We start from the raw sequence: 6,600 nt of genomic DNA, 5'->3' as shown, positions 1-6,600 counted from the left end.
GGGAACACCAGCTTCAAAAAGTTAAGTAAAATGTACTTATTTAATTTACCTGTGAAATTTACTCAAATTAGCATGTAAATATGACATGGTTTTCTACTTTAGGATTGGTACATGATTACGCATCGTAAAGATAACAAACTATCTGTGACAAGGAGGAGGGCGTGGCCGGGCCGTTATCTCGCTTTCCCGCTGATTCAGCACCGGCCATGCTCCATCACGGCTCGGCCACGCCCTATCATAAATAATATGTACATATAAGCTCAAGCATTCATTTTTACATGTTTGAATTGAGTAAAAAAATTTAATTTACTTAACATTTTCAAGTATACACTTTAACTTATTCAATGTAGAAAGTACTTCACCTATTCTATTCACTTCACCACAAAAAAAATGTTTTCAGTGTATACACTGTTAGGGGTAAGTTGAGCCATTTCAAGTCATCTAGGGTAACTTATGTAATTATAAATGCATAAGTAAACGAAAAGATCTCGCCATTGCATCTAAAATGTCTAGTTAGCTTTATTAAAAGCTGTGTAAATTAACAAATTTGAGCTGACAATGCTAATATGTGAGCTCAGATATAAATGCTGTCTGTATTTTTTGTTGCATGCTCTACTACTTGGTTGCTTTGAGCAAGGGACTCTAAATCTACTCTCTGTTTGTCCTGCACCTGTCTCTGTGGCCCTGTACAGGCCAGGCTCCAAGAAGAATTCTGTGAAGCTAATGAGGTCCAAGTCTAGGTCCTCTCCCTCTCTCCATCACTCCCAGAGAGAGTGTAATCCCGTTAGTTGTGCTTTCTCGTGGATAATCCCTCCACTTCTCCACCTACCTGTTCTTGAGCCCTGCAGCCTTTCTCTGGAATGACTGTCTTCTGCTGAACACTACAGGTAAATCTGAAAAAAATAGCAACATAGAGCCTTCCAACATTTAACAAGCAAGAAAAAGCATAACTTTGATCAACTGATATTAATGTTCATTTGATTGGCATACCTTTGCTTTTTATAAAAACAGTTTTATTGATTTATTGTCAAAGTTTTTGTTGTTGTTGTTGTTGTTTGTTTTTTTTTTATTTATTTATTTATTTTTTTATTATTATTATTTTTTTTTTTTTTTTTTTTTTAAATAAAATGTCCAATGATTAAGTCTACTCCTTGTTTTGAGAAAATATATTTTTGAACTACCTTTGTTTTATTGTCTGAGTTGAAGTTGGTCACAGCTCATGTCCTCCCCTGTTCTCAAGTGTCAACCCATTTGAACCTCCTGACAGCTGTTTTGACTAACAGTGAATCAACAGTTCGTGAATGTGCTGTGGGAATCGGTGTTATAACATATAGTATCCAATCTGCTCCAAGACATTTTACACTTTGAAAACTGTTCTGCATTGTGTATTTCACTCTTAATTGAGTATCATGTAGAACTTTAAGGCTTTTGTTGTGAAGATGTGTTTGGTTCAACAGAGTGCTATGTTTCAATTGGTTTTAACTGGCTGGTATTCAAATTTGCACCAAAACAGATGTTGATCAATGGACCAAACAGTGTTTGAGCGTAGAGGATTTTTTGCATAGAAAAAAAAAAAAAAGTTCTTTTTAAAACTGATCTGCAATAGAGAACTTAGAGTGAATGAGATAAAGAAAGAAAATTTTAGTAAAGGTTCTCCCAAAAATGAAAAATCATTCATCATTATTTTACCCTCATGGTTTTCCAGACTCTCTATGACTTTCTTTTGTGGAACACAAAAGAAAATGTTAGGTGGAATTTTAGGGACTGACAACCTCATGGAAAACATTGTATGGAAAATGATACAATGAACGTGAATTGTGACTGATATACTAGCATCATGCTATACATCTTCATTTGTGTTCCACAGAAGAAAGATTGTCTAACGGGTCAAATGATGACAGAATTTTTATTTTTGGATAAACTATCCCTTGGAATCCCTTTGACATGCCATTTGTTTAAAAATTAAATTTAACCTTATTTTTTAAATTTTACTTGCTTTTGGTCGGCACTGGTTTTGCTCCAATGGGATCGTGGTTGTTTGTGTGGGCTTCTGTCATTGTTAATTACTGACAAATACCTCTGACCCTAATCTCTACTGGTTTAAACACCTGCACAAATAGACCTGGCCGGCAGTACCTGTCTGTTCATAGTGTTCAAATTTACACCTAAGAGGAGAGAGATTGGGAGCTCTTGATTGTTCTGTGTTGATCTCATTGATGGGCTCTGTTAAATAACTTTAGCCATACTTTATTAAAATCTACTCAGTTAATTCAAATAAGAATGGTAATAGCTCATGGTTCACTCTTTGCCAGGATCAAAACAGCAACCCTCTGATTACTAACCCAGAGCTTTAACCACGATATCAGTTCACACCACATCCTTTGGTCAGGTGCAAGGCAGATTGTGACATGTATGGTCATGGTGCATGCCGAAGAACAAAAATAGTTGTTTTTGAATGTATTTTCTATGTTTTGAACAAACGCACACCAGTGACTTAGAAGAAAACTGTGTTGTTTCAGCTGAGCTGTGTTTGGGGGAGTGGCCATATGTAGGCCCGGGCATGGTTTGGGGTATAGATAGGTGGAGTGTAAATAGTTGTTGTTAGTAATTAATAAGGGTTGTCGTTCTGTTTACAGTTCTGTTTAGTGTACCCATGCATTTTTGTTTTAAATTATGGTGTTTTATTTGAAGTCACCACCATGGAGTGTTCCTTCTAACTAATCTAAACCTTATTCTAAATATATGAATGCTTTGTAAATGTACATGTGTACAGTATTCAATAACAGAAATGGCTATCAATAATTGAGAGCAATGATCTTGGAAAAGGCGAAGGTCTGTCCAATTTATGCTGTATTTGTGTTCTGTTTACAGATTTACTCTGGTTAAAGTTTACTGTTTTAATTTAAAAGAGTAAATTACAGTATGAATCTCATGTGCGTATTTTAGTTAAATAGAATGAACATGATTAGATCTGGTTGAATTTACTTACTCCACATAATATAGTAGTTGTAACTGAAATATAATAAGTAGGTTCAACTCGTAATGATTGCTGGGAAGTAACAGATTACATGTAATCGTGATTATGTAAACAGATTACAAAATCAAATACTTGGAATTTGATAAAACGACATTTTAAAATATTCATAATCAAATTACAGTTAATTTTATGGATTACATGATTACATATTAATCAGGCAAAGGCAGTAAATTGTTCATAATATATTGATCCCCCTAATTCTTCTTTTTAAATATTTTAAATATTTCATTCGAAATCAGTCAATAGCTGATATATGTTCAATAAATCTTTGAGTGTTTTCAAATAGACGGGGTGGAATTGCAGACACAGGCCTGATACGACCCACCAGCCATAATTCCACTGAAGATGGAGCAGTAATATACACATAAATGGTTGCATTAGTGCAGTAAAGTTAGTTTTAGTTTCGTGAATTGCTTTTGTACTCGGGTTCAAAAATTTACATGAATGCACTTTTGCTTTTTTTTATAACTTCTGAGACTGTTTTCTGTGGCATTGACTCACAAATATAACTGGTCTGAACTGTTACCACACATGGATGGCATTTGTAATGCCAAAATTGCCGAAGAAAATTTTAAGAGCCTTTTTTATTTAACTCAGAAAGAGACAAATAGTAGGTAAAACACACACACACACACACACACACACACACACACACACACACACAATCATATCAATGCTCATATTTTGCATTTTCAATGCATTTAAGCAACATTATTTCAAAATGGCATAGATTATCTTACTCAAATGCATGTGACATCAAATAAAAAAAGAATTAGGTTAGAAGTAATCCAGACGCAATCAAAAAGCAATCAGATTAGACGTTAAAAATGTAATCAAAGAGATTGTTACTGACTACAATTTTAGTCATGTAATTTGTAATCAAGTACCAGATTACAATTCAGAAGTAATCCACCCAACACTGCTCATAGTATATATCTCAAATGTACATAAATAAATTTTGTGCAGCCACTTACCTTATATTTAAAAAAAGCTATTTTTTTCAGTGATTGTTGTGTTTATTTAAATGCACCACTCAGTGTGCAGGAAGTTCTGCAGAAATGGAGTTAATTAACAGAGGTTCAGGAGGAGCATGTTAATTTTAATCTGACAAATCACAGCCCATGAGCAGGAGTATATAAACCGCTGCTTACCTGCTTCCTGTGACAACTCTCCTGACAAGTGGATCCCACCCTCAAGCCAGCAAGATGTCCGAACTGGATCTCTTTCCCTCTAACGGGGAAATTTTCAACTCTCCCACCATTGCTTCATCACAGCCATCCGATTCCGGCAAAGACACTTCTCCATCCAACGGCGTCATCGATCCGGCTGCTCCAAGCCGAGGACGCAGGGCTTCTCGCTCAGCAGATATAGACCTTTCTGCTCTCCTCCAAGACGGAGGAATCAGACCTCTCCTCCACCGTCCAGATCACTCAGATCTTCAACCTCTGCTGACCACCCAACTATACCTGTCATTTAAAAATGGACAGTTAATAAACTTCGCCAAGCTCTAGCCGCTTCTAACATCCACTTCTCTCGCAGGCTAAGCAAAATACAGTTATATGATTTATATGTCTCTTCCCAACCTGACATTCCTTCTACCTCTAAAACCCCTGAAAACGTGATAGCCGAATCCTTACCTTCTACCAGTTTCTCCAGACGTGACGTTCCAGCTCGCAAACACCCCGACCGCTCACAACCCTGCAGGGTTTCAGGTACAGCCCATTTCTCCCTCACCAAACTTCCATCCAGTAAAAGGCCTTCAGCCAGCGTGACGTCAGCATCAGGCCAAGAACCTAGCAAACCACCACCTCTCCTTTCTCTCTCTTGCCAACCTCCGCTCACTTCGCTCCCAACTACCGGGCACCCGGATGCAGGAGTCTGCCCGCCGCCACCGCTCGGAGTTTCAACAACATCAGAGGCTCTAAATCCTTCTCCTCAACCAGCCTTCCCCAGCTCTTTCCCCCTGTCTTACTCTTGGGCATTCGGAGCGGAATCGAGCGCGAGGCTGCCTCCACTAACAACCAATGCTCCAGCCCAATATTCACCTTTTCCAGCTCCTCCCCCCTCACTCTATCCTGCCTTCGGAGCCACCCCAGGCATGAGGATGCCTCCGCCTTCAGAGCCAGCTCCACCCCCACTCCTTCCCGGCGGGCCTCAACCAGCCTGCCCCTCTACTTTCACCCTCCATACAGCTACACATTTAGCAATTCCCCCAAGTACCACAGCCATGGAATCTCCGCAAGTGTCCAATAATCTCCGGACCCAGATTTTGTCAGGTGCAGATATAGACCTTTCTGCTCTCCTTTCTCTCTACCCCACCAACGAGCCGCAATGCCTTTTAGACTCTGGCGACTTTTCAGTAAGGCTTAAAAACATAAAAATCGCCTCCACTCGTCGCTCTCCTTGGCAGAATTCTGTATTTGGTTCAGCCGTTATACAGAAGTTATTTGCTCTGTGTTTCCACACAGATGATGTGAGCTAAATGATTACATGGCGATCATTGCAGAGCTCTCTCTCTCTTTTTCTATCTTCATAACAGAGTTTTCCTTGGCTACCGCAGCATTTCCTGTGCAGTATGTAGATCATCAGACCATCAAACTGAATTATGCCCTCTCATAAATTCTAACCTTCCCACCCGGTCTGCCTAAAGATCCAAAAACTCTACCAGCTACATCTCACACCCCTCCATCAGCCCTCCCCCCGATCAAACAGATTGCGATTTCAGAGGAAGAGCAATAAAAGTTTCAACTGGCAGACAAGTTTGCAATAACTTCAATGTGTTTGGTTGCCCTAGGAAACGCTGTCGTTTCCTGCATGTCTGTTCCTAATGCGGCGGCACGCATGCCTGCCCTATCTGCCCTATATCGAAATCTTTCAAAAATAAAAATCTAAAAAAATATCTCAGCACTCCTGTCAATATTTTTTCTCTTGCTAAAGAACTTGCAAACCGTCCCGACGCCCTATTTACAAACTACCTCCTGAATGGTTTAAAATCTGGCTTCAACCCCGGGCTAGAAAGCTTGCCCTCCACTAGCGTTATTTGCAATAATTTGCAATCCGCGCTAGCTGAACCCGAAGTGGTAGATGAACTAATCCATAAAGAGTTAAAATCCGGTTTTATGATCGGCCCGTTCAAAGCCCCCCCTTTCAAAACATTCCGCATCAGCCCTATCCCAAATCCCAAAGGGATCCTGGCTAGCTAAAGTCGACATCACTTCAGCGTTTAAAATAATGCCCATCCATCCTGATTTCTGGCATCTTTTCGGAGTTCGCTGGCGAGAGAATTACTATTTTTCTGTCCACCTCACTTTCAGATGTAAAAGCAGCCCCAAGATTTTTGACTTATTATCTTGTCAAATAACTACTACGTTCCCCACATAATTCACCTATTAGATGATTTCCTCTTCATCTAGCCCCTCGACGCCCCTCCCGCCGCCCACCTCTGTACCGTCCAGAAACTTTTTGCTGATTTAGGAATTCCAATTTCGCATGAGAAAACAGCAGGTCCCTCTTCATCCATCGAATTCCTAGGTATCATTCTCGATCCAGACATCTTTCAAGCC

General features: G+C 39.6%; 1 pseudogene; it reads left to right on the top strand.

The window, feature by feature from the left end:
- The first annotated feature begins 807 nt into the window (after positions 1-807).
- LOC127455777 (cyclic nucleotide-gated cation channel beta-3-like) overlaps positions 808-6,600 on the top strand; it is a 59,487-nt pseudogene continuing 53,694 nt past the window's right edge.

This window comes from Myxocyprinus asiaticus, chromosome 18 (assembly GCF_019703515.2).
Source record: "Myxocyprinus asiaticus isolate MX2 ecotype Aquarium Trade chromosome 18, UBuf_Myxa_2, whole genome shotgun sequence".
In the NCBI taxonomy this organism is placed as follows: Eukaryota; Metazoa; Chordata; class Actinopteri; order Cypriniformes; family Catostomidae; genus Myxocyprinus; species Myxocyprinus asiaticus.
Note: the sequence above shows the minus strand (reverse complement) of the source record. Positions and strands in the feature narration are given on the sequence as shown.